Genomic DNA, 24,698 nt, shown 5'->3' on the forward strand with positions numbered 1-24,698 from the left:
CTCAGAGGCTTCTGTAAATTATTGTGTATATTGTTAATTTTTAAGAGGGGAATAACATTTTTGGTACCAAATGTATTTGGCTATGGAACCTTTTTTTCTTGGAGCCTCTCCTGGGACTATTTAAAGGATATATACAGGGTAAGTTATGTACTTCTCTGGAAGTGTATCAATTTGATCTTAAAACCGAATAGGAGAAATTTTTATGAACTTATTAGACTTACAGATTTACTTTGATGTAACCAGTACCCCCCTCCCCACCTTTTTTTGTGTGTGGGAGGGAGAAATTCCTGTCAGTGGACTGTTCAGTCAACAGTTATTTGTGTTTAAATTTTGATAGCTGTTAGGTATATGTTTTAATGCATATAAAGGAGTCAAAGAGAAAAAAATAACCTTGCTAAAAAGTTCTATTTTTGTAGTGTTCTTTCTGTTCTTTGTACTGAGATCTATAACACAAAATTATTGTTACTAATTAAATGAAAAGTAGTCATTTTTATTTATAGTTGTTATATTACTAAGTATGAATTTTGAAAGGGTACCATGAAGTCAAGAAGCTTAGATAAGGGTACCAAGAAGTTTAGAAGCTTACGTATATCTTATTTTCTTTTGAAAATACTTCTGAGTCCCCTGAGAATAGATGAAAACCAGATGTTACCTTGTTTGTATACATTTCCAGTTTAAGTAATCTGTTAATGACCCTTAATAAAGATTCTTTTAAGCTACTTAAATATGAAATTTAACAAACCAAGTCATTCTAAACATTTGGAGATACTGCTTAATCTTGTCTTCATATTTCTGAATATAGATAATCAGGGCCCAAAACAGGAGAGAGAATTTTAGAGTCCCGTTGTTATTCATTGTTATTCTCAAGTTTTGAACACTTGTGTTAAGTAATGTCAACCTGAAAAGAGATTTACATTTAACAGAATTTATGGTATAACACTGACAATACTACTGGGGCACCTGGGTGGCTTAGTCGGTTAAGCATCTGTCTTGATTTTAGCTCAGGTCAGCTCAGGTCATGATCTCAGTGTCATGAGATCAAGCCCTGCATAGTGCTCTGTGCTGTGCGTGGAGCCTGCCTAAGATTCTCTCCTTTCCACTCCCTCTACCCCCCCCCCCCCCCCTCATGTGAGTGCTCTCTCTCTCCCAAAAAAAAAAAAAAAAAGCCCTAAAACATAAACAATACTACTGAAGAAATATTTTTTGCCTTTCAAGGAAAAAAATAAAACTTTGAAGAGTTAGTTTCAATCTTTCCCTATACTAAGTTGCTTCTCTTCCTAAGTTCTCTCTCATATGGAAGCAAATATTTTTCTTCCACTTATTTCTGAATTTGACAACGGCATCCTTAATTGGCCTCCTGTTACCTTACCCTTTTTATTCCATCTGTTACCAACCAGACTGTTTTGTAGTCTCCTTCCAAACTGAATGACCTACAACAGTACTTGTGCCATGTAACTCTTTTCTTCTTTAAACATGTACTTTTCTTCGTGAATATGTAGTACTTCCCTTTACAGACTTATCGTAGTTCAGTTTCCCTGGAAGCAGAACCTGAGGTAGAATTCATGTACAAGTAATATATCAAGAGAGGTCCTTGAAATGTTACAACGAAGTGAGTGAAGCAGGATTGGGAAGAAGAAACTGAGAGGATGTGGTTTCAGGAGTAACTAGCCTCAGCTTGATCCAGGAGGTAACTTTGGTACAAAATTGTACCACAGAGGCTATCTTGCCTTGAGGCAAGGGAACAGGGCTTTTGTCCCCCTTCTCTTGCATTTGTTAGTCACTGGCCATCAGTTTTCCTGGAAATGGATGTGTGTGGATGTGTGTGCATGTACATGCAGGCTGGAGGGAAGGAGGTAGCTTCTGTTGCTTACACAGAAAGTTGCTGGTATGAACCTTTAGCGTTTTGTGAGTGGCTGTACCAACTTGGTAGAAGGGTTCCAGGGGACCCAGGCTGGGTGCAGCATGTGCTATGAGATTCCATCCAGACTTGAGTCTGCTTGCTCAGAGGATCAGGTTCCCTGTGATTTAGACTCAAATTGTCCTCCCAGATCATCACTACTTATCAGTGAGTACTGTCATTTTATTTAAGTTTCCTACTGTCCCTCACCTGCCTGTCCTCTTATGAAATTCACTTCATCTGAGATGCCTACTCACCTCTTCACTGCCAGCACAAGCCTCTGCATCCACAAAGCCTATGTTGAACCTCATTGTCTACCTGTTGTCTTTTCTTACTTTTGCAACTCATTCATTTTTTCCCCCTCTGAACTCCTATGACAAGTTTATACCATTTGATTCAGAATTTAATTATGTGGTAGGTATAACCAGGAATAACAATGCAAATTCCATGAGTCATGCAAATAAACCTAATTAGTTAATAGTCATACCTAATACTGTCCATGTATAGTATAGTATAATAATCACTCCATGTATATTAGTTCTGCTTCTCCAGCTAGACTCCTTGAAAGCAAAGACCATGTTTTTTGCATGATCTGTGTTTAACAACATCTTGTATAGTTTTATGTTCTTAATGTCTAATTAATATTTGATGGGTACCAGCATTAATTCCCAAACTTGGAATCACTTATTTATTTCACAAGTAGTTTTTGAGCTTTTAGTATGTGCCAAGCACTGTTTTAGATGCTGGGGACATGCAGTGAGCAAAACAGACAAAAATCTCTGCCTCACAGTGCTTGCCTTTTATCAAGCAGAGATAGACAATAAAGAAGTAAGTAAAAGCATGTATTATATCCCATGGTGCTAAGTGGTATGGGGAAAAATAGAGCATGTAGGGAGATAGGCAGTGCAGGGGTAGGGAATTGCAAGTTAAAATAGAGTGGCCAGAAAAGCTTCAGTGAGAAGGTTATTGGATATGTGGGTCATGCATGTCCTAGGCAGAGGGAAGAAGTGGCACAGTGGCCTGATAGGGAGTCCAGTAGGCCTGGAGCAGAGTGAGTGAAGGTGGGGTGAGTGAAGGTAAGAGGTGAGGTCAGGGAGGTATCAGGAAGTGGCTTGAGATGGGACAGAACTTGTAGAGCCTTGTGGGTCACTATAATGTTTGTAATCAAATTTAAGTTTTCCTGGACCTAAAAAAATTGTGAGACAGCCTTGAAGAGTTGTAGCTGCCCGGCTAGATCTACAGCAAGGTCTGGGAGAGAAATGACTTCATTATTGGAAGGAGGGGCTAGGAGGAGGAGCAGATCAAGCTTCTCCCCACGTCTTGGCAGTGGTGGCACTGCCTTTTCATTCTAGCACTGTCAGAAACACTGCCACTTTTGCGGAGTTCTGCTCACCTCCACCCAAGAATCCCGAGGGGGAGAAGATAAGAGAAAAGCCATTTTTGTTTTTGAAATGAAAGTTACCAGCAATTTTGTTTTGTGAATTTTTTTTGCACTAAGTATTATTGATATGTATCAACTCATTAAATAAATATATAGTATATACACTTAATTGATTTCTTCTTTAGGCCTACCCTCAATATCTGAAAACAGGGTTTAGATAAGAAAAAGTAAGATAAAGAAGCTTGCTTATGATTAAGGTTGTTTTGTAACTGTTTTTTTCTATCTAGTCTAATTTGGGGGTATTTAATAAAGCAAACATATTATCTCTCTGTGATATCTTAAAAAGATAAGACTTGATTCACTGTGTTCTGGGTATCTAATGAATATGGAGCTGTGGAAAATTTCATTTTAATCTGTCTTTTATCCTTGGAGTAGGATTGGAAGTTTCTTTTCTTTTTTTTTTTTCTTTCTTTCTCTTTCTTTCTTTCCTTCTTTCTTTCTTTCTTTCTTTCTTTCTTTCTTTCTTTCTTTCTTTCTTTCTTTCTTTCTTCTCTTTCTTTCTTTCTTTCTCTTTCTTCTTTCCTTTCTTCTTTTCTTTCTTTCTTTTTTTTTCCTCCTGCAACTGCAACTGATTCTGAGTACAACTGGACAATGAAAAATTCTATTTGAAATTATTTTTCCTCTTGGTGAAATTAGGCAAATAGCAGTATCCTTATTTTTAAATATCAATTGCATTTTGCCTATACTTTTATCCAAGTCAGAGTGGATCATTTTTAAAGTTGTATTTCAGTTAACAAAAGAAGAAAATTACTTTCTAAAGCTTTGATGTCGAGTAACTATTAACTAACTACATTAGAATTGGATTCTATGAATAAGATTTTTAACTGTTTCATTTTATTTCAGTAGTTTTCTGCATAACACGGATATAACACAGATAAACTTGCTACTAACTTACTGTATGAATTGAGGGAAGTCACTAAACTTCTGGTAGTTAATTTTCTTGACTATAAAATGAGGTCATGGGTGATTTCTAAGTTCCCTTAAATTCTGGTTCTTGTTCTGATTTTTCAGCTGTAAATGGATAAGTTCCCTAGAGCTTGCTATTAGATCAAACTTAGGTTTGCTTATTTTGGCTGAGAGAATCAGGAAATTGGACTTTCTTCATTGGAATTATCTTAAACTGTGCCAGGTTAGCAAAGTGACTTGTACTATTCTGCTGACTTTAAGGTGAAAGGTAGGTCAGATGGATATTCAAATGGCATTTAATCATAAAAAATATTTTATATATTTGTCCTTATTTTATATTTTTAAATTAATCCTCTCAGAATCACAGAAAAAAATATATATGTATAGCTTTTCTAATCTTCTTTGTTTTTTACATTACTGGTAGTGACAGGTCTGTGATTTGTTTTTTTGTTCCTTAGGCTTCATTTAGTGTATAACGTATTATGATTGGAAGTGAAAGATCTAGAAGGATTGAGTTTTGAAAAATATTGATGTACTCTCTTTCTACCTCCCCCTCCTACCACCCCCTTCTTCCTCATCCTTCAAACAACAACAACAGAAAAATTGTCAGATGTCCAGTAACTACTACTAATGAATGACAGATTGGAATAATTTAATAGGTTCATTGAATTACAAGAAAAAAGAAAAAAGTAGCTGTTTTACCAGACCAAAGCTATTAGCCATCTTTTGTTTCATTTTAACAGATTGCTTAACATTTTATTACTGTTAGCTTTATGGATTCCACTCTGCTTTTTCACTAAGAGCATAGAAGCAGGATGTTAGAAAGTATTTTTTTTTTTTTAAATCAAAATTTTCAGTCCTCTGGGATATTTGAATTTTTGTGAGTTAGAAGACATTTAGTTGGATTATCTTTTAATTGGAGTTGCACATTGATAATCACATGCTTTTCTAATTTCTGTTCTGCAGTTTAACTTTTACTGTTTTTTGTTTGCTTGTTTGTGTTGGTTTTAGTTTTGTTTTTTAATTCTTAAGTGCGAGGATGACTCTTTTTCAGAAGGACTGAGTCTGATCACATCATCCCCGCCCGCACCATTAAAATTAGCAGTGCTGCTTAGGAAAGGGGAAGAAGACAAGCATGCATGGACATCTCTTTTTTGCAGTCCTTTTCACAAATATAATTTAGACTCAAATTATCCTCCTCAGATCATCACTACTACATCCATTTTTCAGATGAGTACATTATGGCTTCAAGAGTTTACGTGATTTGCCTAACAAATCCAGGTCAGTTCAAAGCCTGTGCCCTCCCACGTTCTTTGTTGTAGCGGTGGACTTAATGACTCTAGTATCCTAATAAAATTTGATAAGACAGGATAGTAACACAGGAGGGGTAACTTTTTGACTCTTTTACTTGTAAGCAATTGCATCTCTCTGTCCAAAACGTACTTTTCATTTGCATTCTCACCTGTCAGTATTCTGTAAGTAATATTATACCTAAATTATTTTCTGTGTGTTTCATAGACCCTATATATTAGAATGAAAGGAAAGAAAAAAAAAGGAGGCTAAATAGATTGGTGCACCACTGGATGAGAGCATTTATTTGAATACTGGCTCGTGTATATGGTTGTGGGTCCTAATTCAGAATGTGATATTTCAGTTTTCCCTTCTAAATTTGTAACCTTGTGGACTGTATTTGCTAATTTATTTCTGTATTAAAGTTTGAAGACTTAGTTCTTGAGCAGGCTTCTACCTGTGTATTCCATGAGTAACTAAAGATTCAGGAATTAAAAAATATATATTTTTAGGAATTTTTAGGGCTCTTTATGATACTCACTGGAAAAGAAACCGTAACTGTCAGTCAGCAAATCAGTCAGCAGGCATAGAAGGGAAATATTTATCTTATATCCCTTTTTCCCTTCAGTTCAGTAGGGATAAAGATTGTTGAAATTGAACTTGAAGGCTCAAGTTAGTTCATTTTTTTTGACAGTCTGTAGCAATTTGACAACAGATTTGGTAAATATAGGTTAATCAGAGTGTATTTTGCATTTTGAAACTCTTCCTTTGAACTTTGTATCTTGAAAGTTGTGGTTATTTCTTAACAATAAAAATGTTATTTATTCCTGTGAAGGAAAAATTATTTCAATCTGTAATCCTTTGGGAAACCAATCCTAGGAAATAATACATTTAAAGACCTGTTTAATTATAAAGCTTTATTGAAAAATTTTAGTACGTAGAATTGTATGTGCCGAATTTTTTTTTAAAAGGCCATGAAACAGAGATAGAAAGGGGAATGGTAATAACACTGGCTTTGACATTAGGCAAACTTGGGGCAAACTTGGTTCTACCACTTTCTGGGTGTGTAACCTTAGGCAAGTTATGTGACTGAATTTCAGTCAGCCATTTGTTATTGGCCATAGTAATAACTGCTGTCTAGGGCTCTTATAAAGGTTAAGCAAATTAGCTTATGTAAAGAGCCAAGGGCACAGTAGAGGTAAGTTTCTCTTCCTTCTTTCCTCATGGTAAGTATTAATATAGTATCTGTTTTACAGATACTTCTTGAAGATCATATTTATTTTGTTTCTTAGCAACCAAATGGGTGTGACTGGAAGGAAACTGAGAGAATGAGAGGGTAATTGGGTAGGTAGGTATGTGAGAAAGTCAGAAAGATCATCTTACAAGTTAGAAGAAAGCATTTTTTAGTCAAGTGAGTGATTTTTGATCATACAGTTGTAATTAAAGCTTTTGAAAACAATGGAATGGATACAAACATGCTTACTGCCAGCTGACGACTGCTTTGGTTCAAAATTATTGCCTTAACCAGTAATTTACGGCAGCAAAGAGAAACCAGTACACACCTAGCCTTGTTTATTCTGCTAATGCCTCTTGTTCTCCTTAGAGGAACAGTGTAGATACAATTCTTTTTCACTGTGGCTTAAGTCAGAAAGACAAACAAAAAAAATGAGTTTTTTAAATCTCTCTCGCCCATCCAAATTCATATGTACTGCCTGTAATTTCCCGAGTAACATATTAAAATCAAGTTAAATTACTAACTTTTGGACTGTGTTTTATGATACTTTCAGAAATCATTTTTTATAACCTTTTATAACATTAATTACTCAAGTTCAGTTGAAAGATCTCATAATGTTCCAAATTTTTAAAAATTGGACTTTTCCTCAGGTTTGCATTATGACTAGCAGCCATAAGGGGTAGACAGATATAAAGAGAGTGATTTATGATTTCTGCTGTTAAGGAATTTGTATCTATTCGTTGGGCTAAGAAGAGACAGGAAGTGCCGCAGGGCTACAGGGATCCCATTGAAAGCTGAAACTTGGGCTAGGCTTTTAGGTGGGCATGTTGACCAGTTGGAAATAGAGATAAGAATAAAAGGAAAGGTAGATGAGAATAGTGCTTTGCAGGTCCTAGACACTGAGGTATTATTAAAAGTTTTGACCCGAAAAGTGACATTTTCAGAATAATATTTAGTGAGACTGCTTGGAAGAAGGTGGAGAGACACACAGAGGCAGGGAGACTGGTTAGGCAAGTATTGCAGTAACTTGGCTACATGAGGGCTTGAAATGTAAAACAGGATAAATGAGAGACATTAGAACTTGAAGAGTAATTCTAGAAGTCACAGTAGTGGGGTGATATGAGGAAAGAGGGAAGAGCGACCCGTGGTCCAGATTGTTAGCCTGCTGGACCCATGCTTTGTTTTCCCTTTCCTTCCCCCTGCTAGTCTACTTACTGGAGCCTAGCTTCTGCTCCTGTCATGTCACTCACTGAAAGTGCTGCACACTTGGATGTCTCACAGACTCTTCCATCTTTTTAACACGGTCAGAACTGAGCTTACACCTTATCTCACCCATTTGCATTGCTTGCTGCACTGATCTTGGTGAATGGCCCACCATCCACCCTATTACCCAGATCAGAAACTCATTCCTTGTCTGAACCTCCCACATTCTTCTCTAACCACCTGTTGAGTCACATTTGTATATATCTCCAGACAGACTGTGAAGAGAGTAGAATAAATTGGCATGGCCCCAGGGTATGGTGGTGGCAGAGGCACAGCACCTAGTCATAAGGCCTAGATCTTAAAAGGAAATGTTTAAGTTCCATTTGTTTAGCATGTACTAATGGAACACTTGCTGTGCTGATCACTGAGGATAAGAAGGAAGTCCTCATACCTGCCCTCAAGGAGCTCAATGTGTGGGGATCTGGTTTCTAACCTTAAATAAGGACCTTTTTTTTTTTTTAATGTCAAATATTTTATGGGCAGCCTTTCCCCTGTCGCATTAAGGTAACAATTGTATTTTTGGTAATTGCAGATTTCACAAATTTTGTATTCAGATAATTGTATTTTTAGTAATTGCAGATTTTATATTGCAGTTTTAAATGAAGAGGAAGATTTTTTACATTTATGTACGAGAATCTACGTTTATTTAAAAATCAAAATACATGCACGATTTAAGCAGACTTTAAGCTTTTAGTGCTTAGTACACAGATGAATTCATGGCTCACCTGTGAGAACTTAAATCTGTGTGCCAGTTACCCCCAGCTGCTTTAAGTGTGGTTCATAGACTGGGAACCACTGGCCAAAAAAAATTTTAAGTTATCTGAAAGGAGATAGAGAGTCCTAAGCAGAGACATCTGGGAAGGTGAGTCTGAAGAGACACAGCATGAGGATGGGGAGGGAAACAGAGACAGAAAGACATACACAGTAGGACAGTTGACGGAGCACAGTAACCCGAGAAGATTCTCCTGGTCACATCGGCTGTATTACCAGATAAGAAGGATGATGATTCTACCACATTGGATTCTACCAAATTAAGCTTCGTTATCATTTTAAGAAAGAAATAAGCTTAATTTCAGAGTTTTAGAATGAGAAACATTTTGTATGAAAAGCAATAGCTGACTGAGTAAGATATAATGTGCACACTGATTAAGTGGCAAGAAGACCAAACTCTTGAAGGACAGAAATAATTTTTTTTTGAAGATTTTATTTATTTATTTGACAGAGAGAGAGAGACAGTGAGAGAGGGAACACAAGCAGGGGGAGTGGGAGAGGGAGAAGCAGGCTTCCCGCCGAGCAGGGAGCCCGATGCAGGGGCTCTATCCCAGGACCCTGGGATCATGACCTGAGCCGAAGGCAGACGCTTAAGGACTGAGCCACCCAGGCCCCCCCAGAAATAATATTCTGTTTATTACATACTCCAGTGCCTACTACTGTGGCTTGGACTTAGAAAATTCTCAAAAAATATTTATTGCCTTTCATTGTAGAGAATGCTGCCTTTTAAGTTATAGTAATTTTTGCTACTTTTGGCTGATAAATTTAGACATAATTCTTAAGTTATTAGTGAGATAGAGTGACAACCTGGTCATTCTTGTGTATTTAATGGCAGCAGTCTCCTTGGGGTTCCAAATAAACATTTTTGTCCATAGGTCTTTTGAAAGGATTGAAATTCAAGTCATTCCCAATTGTTTCCAGTGGCTGTTGTTGCTATTAAGCTCTCAAAGATTGAAATAGCTTAGGCTGTATGTGAGTTGAAAAGTAAACTGGAGTGATTGGCTGTGCAAAACACAGATGTGGCAGATTATTTATACTGTCAAACTTCGCAGTTTACTTTTTCTTTAATGTATTTTAAAGCCTGCATTTTCACAGTAAACTAGATTTATACACAGGTTCTTTTTTTTTTTTTTGAGAGAGTAGGAGAATCATAAGCAGGCTCCATGCCCAGAGCGGAGCCCACCACAGGGCTCCATCACACAACCCTGAGATCATGTCCTGAGCTGAAATCAAGAGTTGAACACTTGGGGCACCTGGATGGCTCAGTCGTTAAGCGTCTGACTTCGGCTCAGGTCATGATCGCAGGCTCCTGGGATGGAGCCCTGCATCGAGCCCTGCATCAAGCCCTGCATCGAGCACCGCATCTAGCCCACATTGGGCTCCCTGCTCAGCAGAAAGCCTGCTTCTCCCTCTCCCACTCCCCCTGCTTGTGTTCCTGCTCTTGCTAACTCTCTCTCTCTGTCAAATATATAAATAAAATCTTAAAAAAAAAAAAATAAAGAGTTGGGACTCTTAACCGACGGAGCCACCCAGGTGCCCCTATTCACAGGTTTCTAAATGTTACTAGTCCTAGTAATTTTTTTTTAACCAGCCATGATCCTTTATTAACAGTCTTTCTCTGCAATTTAAATGCATAAGAAGAATAGTCCTTCATCTATTTTTGTGTGTGTATGAATTTTAATTTCTCTAGTAATAGAGCAAGAGTTTATTTCTGTATTATAGTAAAAATCCATAGATGATAATCCTGAATTCAGTGACCTCTCTTACAATTGAGTCTGCCTTTATTTGACTGTTTTGGCTGAAGTTTAATAGCACTGTTTTCCTGTGTAATTCATCCTGTTACAGTGAATATGAGGGACTTTCCAGACTCTTTTGTTTTACTGGAATTATGTTATATAGACTCTGCTTTGAAATAGTGGATTATTTATTATTCTAGAATGTTTTTGTTATCCTAAGATTATGTCTGGTTACCAAATTATTCTTAAAACTAAGAAAAGTATTTTTGTATTTGAAAGATAAGCTAGTTAACTGCCTATTTCAAAGTAGAATTTTAATCTCTTTGACACACTGAAATATACAATATCTCTTCCCCAGATTTCATAGATTCTATAATATTCATGTAGATTTCATTTTCTTAGGAGGAGCCTGTTTGCTCTTAGTGAGCCAAAGAATTGTCTCCAAGGGATCAAAGCAAATTGCTCCTTTATTGAAACTTGATTGTGCTGTTTTTCATTTGTTTGCATGTAATTTTTATTGCTATATAATATTTACAGTTGAAATTATTTTAGTATTATGCAGAAAAAAGTTTCTTTTTTATCTAGTCCTCTAAAGAAGCTTAATAGGTTATAACAATATTCATGTTTCCAAGAACTTTAGATAATAGTTTTTGTTCTGAGATATCTGATATAAAAAGTGTTAAGGTTGCTAGAGAAGTAACTTTGGTCTTGTTTCTTAGCACACAGGAGGCATTTGGTAAGTAAAGCGTATTAAAGAAAAAGAAGCTAGCATTTTATTTTATTTATTTATTTTTAAAAATTTTTATTTATTTGAGAGAGAGGGAGAGCAGGAGCAGGGGGAGGAGGAGGGGTAGGGGCAGAGGAAGAGGGAGAAGCAGGTGCTCTGCTGAGGAGGGAGCCCGATGTGGGGCTCCATCCCAGGACCCTGAGATCATGACCTGAGCTGAAGTCAGACGTTTAACCGACTGAGCCACCCTGGCACCCCTAAAGAAGCTAGCATTTTAAATTCTTACTTTTAACAAGTTACTGAGCTAGGAACTTAATATACTTTAGTCATTTAATCTTCATAGCAATTATTGTGACAGATATTATAACCCCACTTTACACGGAGGGTAAGTACCATACTTCAAATTCACACAACTTGTATGTAAATAAGCCAGAATTCAAGCTCAGGTCTGTTTCCCTCCTAATATAATGATTGTTCTACAACATCACACAGTCCCTTTAAAAAAAGGAATTAAGAAAATATTCTTATTGTATAGTCATCATAACACCTACTGCCTAAATGTGCATTTTACTCTTCCAAATACACCCAGTAAGAATTTTTGCCATTAAATTTGTTCCGTAGGAGACCGAGAAAGGGGCATTTATGGAGACTTTTGTTTGATATTCCAGTAATTTCAAATTCCATGGAAAATATTAGCAAGAAGTCAGTGCTCTTTGAAAAATTTGCGTTTTTAGAAGCTCACAAAATATTCTGGCAGTAATATTACCTCATTCATTCCTTTAGCAGCTCCATATGCATTCTCTGGAATAATATCTTCATCTGTGAAATAGTTTTTCAGTTGAATTAAAATGCATGGCTAAGTTCAAGTATAGAGAACAGACTTCTTAGATTTGTAGCGTTTTAGTGACTCAGCTCAAGTTGTCAACCAGTAGAACTCTTAGTCCACCTTCACCATTTGTCTCTATGAATGCTTCAGAGTTTCTTTTTGATCTGTTTTTAAAAATGCCTGCAGTGACAACTCTGTGACAGTGGTGACACTGGGATTGGAGTTGTGTAGCAAAGGAAAAACAGGGGGACAGACAGGTGTTAGCCCAGGAGCTCAGCTTGATCAACCCATGTGCCTGTTTGCTCTACTCTGTTCTTCGTCTATTTGGTGCTTTGTTTACAGTGTTCTTTTAGGTGTCTTATCAGTATCTTATGCTGAGTGTGGGCAATATGCTGGATTTAGTAGTAAATTGGTTTTACCAAACACCATCACTGTTATAGTAGCCAACATGTATCCTGTTTTCTCTAACCTTTTCTCCTACTTTCTTTAAGTTGTTCATTTTCTTGCATTTGTTTCTTTCTTTAAAGCCTTAAAATTCCTTCACTTGTCTCTAAGGTGTCAAAATGTCCTTCGCTAACTACGTGTCTGGAGGATGAATGAACCATATGTAATTGAATTACAGAAATAGGAAAAAACTTTGTTAGTTTCAGTGGACATAGAGACCTTAAAAATACTGAGGTCCAGTCCCCTTCATCCCCAACACACACACACAAATTCATAAATGATGATGGCAGGAAGGAACAGAGTAGCATTGTTCAGTCACCTGAAGTTTGAAGTTCTGAAAAGGAAGAACTTTTTAGACTAAGGGTAAGTTTGCCAGGATCCTAGAGAAGAGAGATCTTAGTTGAGAGTAATTCCATGATTAACATACAGAACAAGTTATAGGTTAGTGCCAAAAGTACTCTGTTTTCCCAGGAATCGGATGAGATGAGCTGTGGTGGAGGTTGGGATCAAGCACATATTAAGAAGCTTGAAAGGATTATAAAAACTGTAGCCATATGCGAATGAGTGATAAGATGAACTGAGATTTCTGCAATTTAAACTTACGCCCGTGTGTCCATATACAATATATAATTCATACCCCCTACTTCCTTCGAAGTATAGGAAACTGTGTATGTGCTTTAGGCTGCTGACTGAAATTGTTGGCTTCACATATAACTCACTTAATCCTTTGGAGAACTTTGTGAGGTATGGATGCTATTATTATTCTCCTATTACAAATAAGGAAATGGAGGAAAACAATGCCTAGGGTCAATTGCCAGGATTATAAACCCAACTATTCCGGCTGTGTGTAAATGTGTAGGGCAGGGAAGGAAGACCAGTGGGAGATGATTTCACAAGTGTGGGTAGGAATGAATGGAGGCTGGGGTGAGGAGAGAGTTGGGGGGGCGGGCGGAGTGAGAACCCTGATGGTGAGGGCTGGAAGTTCCAGACTGGTTGAGGAACTTTCTGAGGATCAGCTGTCCTGATCATGTCTCACTGCCTCCTTTCTTTGTTTATCTCCCATTTTAAACTTTGCTCCTTTTGCTTAGTTTTACTCTCTTCTCTTCAGTCAGTAAGAATGATTTTGTTCATTCTTTTAATGACTATTTGTTAGGTTTTTAGTTGGGGTGAGGCTTCAATAATTCCTGTACAGTTACAGAAAAAAAAAAATAGTCCCTGCTGTAAAAGGGTGTTTGATGTGGTGTGACAGGTAAGATAAGTACAGAACCTGTAATTCAAGTCAGTGTGAGCAGAATGATAAAGACTTTTGGGAGAGCCATGTTCATTTGACTGTATACTTCACCTTCCATTTGTAGTTCTAAAGTCATTTGCGATACATTTATCTGAGCTGGTGAGGTCTACAGCTCCTGGTTTTCTTAAATATCAGAGCTGGGCCCCTCATAGAGCCAATGCATATTCTATATTTAGGGGTATAGAAAACTTAGTGTCCCCTAACATACACACATGTACCCGTTCCAGATTTTCCAACATTTTGGTTTTAAAAGGAAAAAAATCTCATTAGTGAATGTAAAACCTCATTCACATCTGCTACCGAACTGTAAATTCCAAGGGCAAAGGCCATGCCTGTCTTGTTTACAGTAGTATGTTCTGATCTTTCCCATAGACTTGCTCATGGTTTGTGCTAAAATATTTGTTGAATTGAATACTGCATCTGAGGGTGAAGATTTCCTAAAAATATTTTTATTAAGAATTAGGAAATGAAAGCAAACAATAGTGCAGAAATGAGTGAGATGGAATTTAAATGAGAGTCTCCTCTTTGCTTGAACACAAATCAGAAGCCTTGCATTTTGGGCCTTCAAGGGGGCTGGTATTTAGAAAGGGTTTACATTTACTTCTCCTTTGCCTATCAGTATTTGATAGGCAGTAGTCCTGCAGAGGAGGAAGGAGGTTTTGGAGATACATCTAACCTTCTGGGTAAGAGGAGGTCTGGGGGCCTGTGTGGGCAGTATACTTCATGGACTGCTTAAGTCGCTAATTCTTTGGGTTAGAAGAATTCATTGTGCTTCATAGCTACACGCTGACTGAAGCAGTATTTGGTTAATGAATCTTTTTCCTTTTTTTTTTGTTAAGCCATTCACCCTATTTTTATAATTCTAACTATTTCCAATGATCCTAGGTACCTTTTATTTAACCTATTTAATAGGTTAGGAGTGAATGATACTTTTCCCAAGGCTACTAGTAAATTTAGCTTTAGCCTAAAATAGTGAAGTGAGAAAATCATTAAAGAGAAAATCATTTGTCTTTCCTAGATACAAAGCTTAATGGTTACGGTTGCAAATTTTTAAGGTATATTTAGTAGGGTACCAAATATATTTTAGTAATTCATTTCACAGTGAGGCAAGTTTCTACCCTGGAAAAATGCAGAAGTGGATGTTTGCATGTAGAATGGCTGCCCCTCATATATATTAATTCATTAATAGTAATTGTTAATATTTATTGTATACTTAGAGATCGGTGGTGCTTTGAATACACTATCTCATCAAATCTTTTCAGCACTCTTTTTTGGTACTGTATTAGTTTCCTGTGGTTAATGTGACAAATTAGCACAAACCGGGTGGCTTAAAACAATAGATATTTATTCTCTCCCAATTCTGGAGGCTAGAAGTCTGAAATCAAGGTGGTGGAAGGGCTATACTGTCTTTGGAAGCTCTGGGGGAAAATTCTTTCTTGCCTCTTTCATCTTCAAGTGGCTGTTGGCATTCCTGATGGCTGCCTCACTCCAGTCTCTGCCTTCATGATCACTTTACCTCCTCCTCTTTGTGTATCTGTGTCTTTTCCTCTTTTGTCTCTTATAAGGAGATTTGTCACTGGATTTAGGGTCTGTTCAGGTAATCTAAGATGATCTCCTCTGAAGATCTTTAACTTAATTATATCTGCAAGACCCCTTTTCCAAATAAGTAACATTCACAGGGTCTGGGTATTAGGACATGGACATATTTTTGGGGGGACTACCATTCAACCAACTGCAGGTACATACTTTTAGTATCACCATTTCTCAGGAAGATATGGAGTGAGTAGTCAATTTGTTTTGACTATGAGCTGTCCTCTCCACCATTACAGTGTGACGCCATGCTGCTCTATTCTGCTCTATTTGTAGATGATCTGTTCTGAAGCATTGCCTATATGATATCTAGTCCTTTATTTAATTAGTAATGAATTCACACCTGGTAAGTTCTACTTGTTGCTTGGTGTCTGTTTTTGGAAGTGTATGCATAAGACTCACTGAAGAATTTTCTCGATGCAAAAACTGGAGTTACCTTGCGGTGGTTAACTCCAGCAGGAGAAAAGGCAGCTCACTACTTTGACAGCAACATAGACTTGTTTTTCTGGTTTAGTGAGACCAATCAGAAACATCAGAGTTCTAATCCTGACTTCATCACCTACTAGCTCTAGGGCTATGAGCAAGTTACTTTAGTTTTTAGAACTTCAGTTTATTTATCCTTAAATTAGGAATCCCTGTTTTGTAGAGTAGTTGGCTTAGTTGAAAAAGTTAAACCTGAGCAATAAATAGTTTGCCCAAATTAAGCATGTAAATATTTTAGAAAATATAATTCCAGTGTCTATGAACTTCTTCAGGCTTATTTAGGCCTCTTTAACTCGTAATAAAAGTTATATTTCTTAAAGAGTTGTTTATTATCACAAATGATGGGGCTTGCTCCTTTAAATTAAAAAAAAATTTAATACATCAGTATCTTTTATTATCCATGTACATATATGGTATCTTTTTAAAAACTCAAATAATATTTGCTTTGCCTGTTTGTGGTATCTTCCTCAGCACAGTTTGGTTTTGTTGTTTGTGTATTTTCTTTAAAGGATCATTCTTCTTACCCAGTGCCTGACACACATACCAAAAAGGGAAAAATTGTAAGAAAGAATGCTGCTCAGATCACATCATCCGATTATTACACTTTCAGCATTTTGTGAGTGATGGCTCCTTCCTAAGGGGACATTCTTGTTAAGGTTGGAGGTCATTGTTTCTTTTTAAGAGCACTGTGTTCCAATTCTGAATAATATTTTCTAGACAGGAAACATGACTGTCTTTCATTTCATTGTCCTTTTTAGTAGATGTTTGTTGAGAATACTGGATGCTGGATAAGACAAATTGCCCCAGTCGTTCTTACTTATTATTGTTTATTTTTCCACAGTTGTGTAAGCCTATTTGTTAAGGTCATGGTGGTCAGATAGATGTATTTTTCATTTATTTTCTGATGAAGGGACTGATTTTGTTTTCAATATTGTCTTCTCTTATCCTCTTAAATTATTGACAAGTGAAAAATTTTCATAAATGTGTGTTTTAGAAAACAATATTTTTTGAAATACGTCTTATTTCTTGGAATTTTATAAAAACTCTTAGACTGTAGTCTTAATGTAATCTCTTAAATGGAACTGTTGATTATGTAATGCCAAAGCCTGGGAAGTTGTGAGCCCAACTGAGTTGTAAATATTTGTTTTCCATTTCTGTGTAGATAATATGGATGATGGATGCAAAATTTGTTTTGACCATTAGCATTTATTATGCTTGCTTCAAGAGAAATGTATTGTTTTAGAACTGAATCTAGTGATGGATTTTTAAAAATATCTTGACCCAAATGATACACTAATACTGCCCCTGCTATTAATTTCTCCTTAAGTAGAAAATGGTTTGTTTCTACTATACCCATCTAAACACCCACCCTCATACACATCCATGTGCACACACCCACATTTCTATTCAAAGCAGAATCATTTCAAATCGAAAGTAACCATATAGAAAAAGAAGATACACGGGGCACCTGGGTGGCTCAGTCGTTGGGCGTCTGCCTTCGGCTCAGGTCATGATCTCAGGGTCCTGGGATCGAGCCCCACATCAGGCTCCCTGCTCAGCGGGAAGCCTGCTTCTCCCTCTGCCCCTGCTTGTGTTCCCTCTCTCGCTGTGTCTCTGTCGAATAAATAAAATAAAATCTTAAAAAAAAAAAAGAAGATACACTTCACTGGGAGAAATATATGTAAGTAGTATTTTTCCTCCTTGCATTTACTTTTTTAATTCATACTATACAAAAGCATTTGGAAATCTTTGGAATTTACTCTGAGGAGGTTCCAGACATGTTCAGTTTGCTGATGCTCTTACTTTTTAGGGAACTACATTAAGATGTTTAATTATAAATCTGATATTAATTATAAATAAAATTTTCTGTTATCAGAAGATGTTTTGAAACATGTAGGTGTTGCTGATTTTTATAACATCCCATCTAAACTTTGAAGTAGCTTTTAAAATATAAAGCTACATTTAATCTTTAGGAGGCATTGAAAACAGGGATGTCAAAAATTTAAACTTTAATGTTTTAGTATATATTATGCTTACAGCTTTTACTTAATATATTCAATGCTAGCATTCCTTTTGGCAACTGGCCATTCCTTTTTCAAATCTAAATATTTAATGAATTTAAGGTATTAGAAATTGCATCTGGTTTATGTTGTGATCATATCTCAATTAGCATCGTAATGTCTAGGTTTACAGTTAACTGTTAGTGATTTTAGACTTAAGGAGGAAAAAAGCATTTATCTGAAGTTAGTGGTAAAACTTCAGTTATCCCCAAAACCTCTGGGCATGGCTAATTCTGAATTACTGGATTTTCTAGGTAAATTGACATTAAATACTTCAATTCTTTAAAATAAACACCAACACATTTTCATAAAAGTCTTACAAAACTTATTTCTTTGTGTGTTAGTTTCCCATCGCTATGTAACAAATTACCACAAACTTAGTTCCAGGAAAAAACCCCACAAATTTATTATCTTAAATTTTAGATGTCAGAAGTCCAAAATGGGTCTCACTGAGCTAAAATTAAGGTGTTGGCAGGCTGTGTTTTCTTTCTGGAAGCTCTAGGAGAGAATCTGTTCTTTTGCCTTTTCCAGCTTCTAGAGGCTGCCTGCTTTCTTTGGCTCCCATTCTTTCCATCTTCAAAGGCGGCAAAGGCTACGGAGTCTCTCACATCACATCATTTTGACACTGACTCTTTGGCCTCCCTCTTCCACATTTAAGGACCCTTGTTGTTACATTGGGCCTACTTGACAATCTAGGATAATCTTCCTATTTTAAAGTCATCTGATTAGCAGTTTTAATTCCATGTTAAGGGAACTTTAATTCTCTACTGCCATGTTATTTAACATTATTTACAGGGTCTCGAGATTAGGACAGGGACATTTTTGGGAGGCCATTATTCTGCCTACCATTTTGCCTTCTTAAAGTGTTGAATTATGTGTACCAAATTGACTATAATTGTGAAGATTGCATGAGATAGGAAGCCTGAAGGATTTATTTTATCATCATCTGTTGCCCAGGAGTGACTTTAGAGTCTCTTTCAGGCTTTACTTCAGCTTGGTTGGTGGGTCTTCTTTGTGGCTCACTAGTACTTTCTCTAGGTGACTACACTTCTACAGACAGAAAAAATTTCTGTACCAGAGTCATTGAGGACCACTGTGGGGAGGATATAAATCTGTGTTTGACACCCCTTCTGACTCCTGAGAAGTACAGTGCTATTTAATAATCTTTTAGTTCACTCTGTTTATTACCAAAAAAAGGTCTGTTCTCATCCTTATCATTCTGTTTCTCACCATTACCACACATGATATGTCTAACTTCTGGCCACTTAGAGTGCCATTTTTTTGAGATGTCTGATTTTTGTCAGATTCTAGTTGCACCCTGGTCTTTTTGCTATCTGCTATACCATTTATTCTTTTGCATTGTGTGTGTGTATAAGAGTTTCTTTCTTTTCTTTTTCTTTCCTTCTTTCTTCCTTCCTTCCTTTCTCTTTCTCCTTCTTTCTTTCTTGTCTGTCTGCCTGCCTCCCCTCCCTCTCTCCCTCCCTCCCTTCCTCCTCCTCCCTCCCTCCTCCCTCCCTTCTTCCTTCCCTCCCTTCTTCCTTCCCTCCCTCCTTCCTTCTTTCCTTCCTTTCTTCATTCCTTCCTTCCTCCCTCCCTCCCTCCCTCCCTCCCTTCCTTTTTTCCTTCCTTCTTTCCTTCCGAAGTTGAGTAATTTGCACAAGTCTGAACATCAGTGGCTGATTCACTGTTTGAACCCAGGTTATATATTTCAGGAGAGCCGTGTTTACCATTCGACTGAATTGCTATCCAACATTCATCCCAAACCCTGAACTTTTTCTTTCAAAATCCATTTGTCACGAAATTTTATATATATATATTTTTTAAGATTTCTATTTATTTGAGAGAGAGAGTGAGCGAGAGAGAACACAAGCCGGGGGGAGAGGCAGATGGAGAAGCAGGCTCCCCGCTGAGCTGGGTGCCCGACTCAGGGCTCAATCCCAGGACCCCAGGACCACAACCCGAGCCAAAGGCAGCTGCCCAACCGACTGAGCCACCCAGGCGCCCCTGTCACGAAATTTTTATAAAGAGGTCTTTGCAACTACAAGGGAGAACCTTACATTAAACTTAAATTTATTTACTACTGTGAAGATAGGAGTAAGATGGAATGATACTTTCACTCTGCCTTACCCCTTGGAAGGCAAAAACAGGGAACCTGAGGGATAATGCCTATGTTTTAGTAGATTCAGTAGGAAGGATTCCTATACACCCAGTTTTCAATTTAGGAGGAGTAAGGAATTGGGCTGTTTTTGTGACATTCTTTTAAGGGAAGATAAGAGAGGAAAGAAAGGGGTGAACCGAAAGACATCAGATATAAAGTGCCTGTTTACTCTCTGTGAGTCACTCACATTATTCTGCTTTAAAAACATGTTAGGAATTCATCTAATCTTCCTCAGGGCACACCCACTTCCCTCTAAGCCTAGTATAGTTCACAGATAAATTGGTCTTTCTCAGCTCACCACTTTTGCTATGCAGTCACCTTGCCAGGGGTGATTTGATGTTCTGGGGCTGGTTAGACTCTTCTTATTCTGTCTCACTTTCTTCCTTATATAAATGACTACCTGACTAACAAATATTTTACCTAATCCTAAACTTTTCCTTTCCTTGAGAATATTTCATGACTTGAAAAAGACATCTAAGGCACTAAGTACATAATGATGGTCACTTTATTTTTTAGTTCATGTTTTGCTTTAATTCTCTATTCTTCTTAGTTTCCTACATTCTTGGTTTCCACAAATGATTATTTGTAGAAAAGATCCATTTTATGCATATTTGCTCTCTGACCTAGTTTTGGACATTGAATGCAGTGTATACAATTGACCTTCATTTGCATGGTGGTCCTTTGGGACAGTATAATGCCTGCAAGCTTTATATTCTTCTGTATAGTGAGGAGATTTTATAGAGTATATGATTAGTTACTAAATGATTTTTGTATTCTTTTGTCTCTATTTTATTATATGCATTCTCATTTTCCAGTTAGAATGCCTGTTTGTAAGCATTTCCAGAAAAGGCCATGGATGGACATGAGCTCTGACAATAGGAACTTACATCTTGGGGCGCCTGGGTGGCTCAGTTGGTTAAGCGACTGCCTTCGGCTCAGGTCATGATCCTGGAGTCCAGGGATCGAGTCCCGCATCAGGCTCCCTGCTCAGCAGGGAGTCTGCTTCTCCCTCTGACCCTCCCCACTCTCATTGTGCTCTCTCTCGTTCTCTCTCTCAAATAAATAAATAAAATTAAAAAAAAAAAAATAGGAACTTACATCTTAATGTATTTATATTTCTTTAGTTTTGAATTTTTCTTTTCATGGAGAAGAATGCATAAAAAATATTCTCTAGAAATCAGGATTCATAGTTGGAGATTGGAGACTGTTCTAGAAACAAGGATTCACACTCTTCGCCTCTGTTGTCATCATTTTCATAATGATCTAGAAATCTTTTATGCCTCATTGATTAAACCATAAGGATGATTGGAGTTACTTAAAGAGATTTAGCATATCTAAATAGTCTAAAATATTTAAATGAAGGAAAAGGGTTTTGAAAATGTACATATTATAATTTGGAGCTGGGAACTGCAGTTAAAACCTGAGAAAATTCTTGGCCATAGCAAATGATTAGTGTCTGAATCTCCTGGATAGATGAATTCTTCTGGTAACATTTACTTTATTTCTGTATTAGAATGTGCATGATTTAATATTTCTGAGAATTCAGAATCTCTCTTTTTTTTGAGTAAGTAACATTTATTATAAAATACCAAAGATGCAGTTGTAAGTGGCAGCACGGTATAGTGAAAAAATTTTTGATTTGGGTGTTAGTCTAAGATTTAGGTCTCTGTTCTACTTACTAGCCATGGGGAGGACGTTAGGAAAAATTTTTTTCTTTTTTTAAAAATAAAATTTTGTTAATTATCTTTTTTGAATGAGTCATATATTCATATTGTTTGAAATCTAAAGCTTTTGCAGTGAGAATTCTTTCTACTCCCTCCTGTCTCTCAGTCACCTAATTCTCTTCTATATATTGAAACATGCAGCTGTATTTTTATAGAGGTATTTTATGCATGTAAGAGCAAGATATATGTACATTTTCATCTCTTTTTCCTACACATGTAGATACTATGCATGCTGTCTTATATCTTTCTTTTTAAACTTAGCATTTTAATTTTTTTTTTTTTTTTAAGATTTTATTTATTTGTGAGAGAGAGAATGAGAGACAGAGAGCATGAGAGGGAGGAGGGTCAGAGGGAGAAGCAGGCTCCCTGCTGAGCAGGGAGCCCGATGTGGGACTCGATCCCGGGACTCCAGGATCATGACCTGAGCCAAAGGCAGTCGCTTAACCAACTGAGCCACCCAGGCGCCCTAAACTTAGCATTTTAAACTTCAGCTTATCTTGGGGATCTTTCTATATCAGTAATAAAACTTGCTCATTTTAAAAATAAGTACATAATGTTCCATTATATGACTATATCAAAATATATTGAACCCATTTCCTATGGATGGTCATTTAGTGTACTCTTAACAATGCTGTAATGGTTTACTTTAAATATACTTCATTTTATACATGTATGAGTAGGTCTGTGGGATAAATATCTAGAAATGGAATTGATAGGTCAGAGGGTCTATCCATTCTTCATCTTTAGAAGGGAGCCGACCTTAAAGATGTCAGAGGGCTATTTGGAGAAAGTGTTGTATGTACTCAGTTAACATTGCTTCTCTTTTGTTCCTTCTGTAGCACATATGGATACTGGAGGGCATGGGTCAGTGGAATGCAACTTGAGTCCAACTTTTGAGATGTTGTGAATGTCAGCATTGTTGCTTTCAATTTGCCTGTGCCCATAAAGATAGAAAGAGCCCTTTGGACATTGTTACGTGTCTACCCTTCTCCAGAGGTAGTTTGTATTTTAGAAACAGAAGCAAACATTTCCAAAATACCTTTTCTTTTCTTCAAAAAGTCTAATTCTCGGGACGCCTGGGTGGCTCAGGTGGTTAAGTGTCTGCCTTCGGCTCAGGTCATGATCCCAGGGTCCTGGGATCGAGTTCCGCGTTGGGCTCCCTGCTCAGCAGAAAGTCTGCTTCTCTCTCTGCCTGCCGCTCCCCCTGCTTGTGCTCTCTCTTTCTCTGTCTGACAAATAAATAAAATCTTAAAAAAAAGTCTAATTCTTCACAATTACTTTATGTCTTTGACATGTCATCATGTTATGCCAAGATTGAAAACACTATCTTTTATTATTATTTTTTAATCACTAGCACAGTGGGAAGCGGGCACTTTCTTGTCACTCTTCTGTCTCACTTAACAGTGTGAGTTTTCATGGACTGTGAGAAATAGTCCTTGAGCCTAAGAATTTAAGTTGACCATTATTTATTCTAGTGTTTGCAAGTTTTCCTTGGGCTTCAGAAGACTCATCTTCTTATGTTTTTGATATATGACCATGTCAGAAAAATCGTGAGTTTTTATTTTAAAAATTTTTTTTAGTTTGAACTGAATTTTGAGCATTCAGGCACATTGACATTCATAATAGTCTTGAGAGTTTTACCTGTATGGTAGATTAGTTCTTGAATAAACTTTTCTAATAACATTCATTATCTGAGGTAAACCTTGCCACTGGGTGCATGGGAAGATGGTGAATATGAGGACAAGAGCCATGTACTAGAACACCTGTCACATAATTAATAATAGCTAAATCGGGGCTCCTGGGTGGTTCAGTCGGTTAAGCATCCAACTCCTGATTTCGTCTCAGGTCATGATCTCAGGGTCCTAAGTTTGAGCCCCACGTTGGGCTCCGTGCTTAGTGGGGCATCTGCTTGAGATTCTTTCCCTCTGCCCCTCCCCCTGCTTGCTCTCTCTCTCAAATAAATAATCTTTAAAAAAAATAGCTAAATCATTGTTCTGATTTATATGTATCAACTCATATAATACTCATAGTGTCTTCCCCGTGAAATAAATGGTAATGTTATTCACCATTTATACAGCAAAGTAAAACACAGAAAGATGCCTGAGGTCACCCCTTTAGTAAACTGCAGCTCTGTGCTTTGAACCTGGCCTGGCTCTAGAGTCCATACTCTCTATGGTACAATACCCTTAGTCTGACACATGCGTCCTTAGTGGGATATTTTGATGCTCTTAGGGACTACTGAAATCTAAATGACTGTGAGCTTAGTTCCCTTCTATTGCCTATTTCGCCTGCCCCTTCCTTCACACTATACAAACATCTACACACACACCCTGCATAAATGCCCTATGGTCAAATTGCTGTTGTAGTACTAAATTTAGATTGTACTTTGACTCACTTTTCTGTTTTCTGGTTCTTTTCTCTGAAGTTGATGCCTGCTTTTTGCCACTTTGCCCTGTCTCTTTGGTCACTGCCAATAGAGCTTATTATCCTCTAGTATTGTTGTACTTCATTTTGGAATCTTTTTCATCCTTGTCACCTGTTACTTATCAGCATTGCATAGGGGCTGTAAAGCTATTGGAGCACCCTTCTCTTTTGGCATAGTGAATTTGAGAGTCACTTTTCTCAACTATGTTATTTGCTCTGGTTTCAGAGGTGGCTTCCTTATTATTGAAGAAGAGGTTTTTGCCAGCTACTTATGCATTCTTAAACATTTATTAAGCATCCCTGGGCCAAGTTTTATACAACTCCTAGGAAAACTGAGATAGGTAAATTGTAGCATGATCAGAAGGCTTGGAGTCTACGGAGGTCTTATACATATTATGATTCTAGAACTCTTCAGTAAATCTTCAGAAACATA

General features: G+C 37.2%; 1 protein-coding gene across 10 annotated transcripts in view; it reads left to right on the top strand.

Moving 5' to 3' along the window:
- PDLIM5 (PDZ and LIM domain 5) overlaps positions 1 to 24,698 on the top strand; it is a 206,866-nt gene that overhangs the window by 69,485 nt on the left and 112,683 nt on the right. The window lies entirely within an intron of this gene.

The sequence above is a fragment of the Phoca vitulina genome, unplaced genomic scaffold, assembly GCF_004348235.1.
Source record: "Phoca vitulina isolate PV1807 unplaced genomic scaffold, GSC_HSeal_1.0 scaffold3, whole genome shotgun sequence".
In the NCBI taxonomy this organism is placed as follows: Eukaryota; Metazoa; Chordata; class Mammalia; order Carnivora; family Phocidae; genus Phoca; species Phoca vitulina.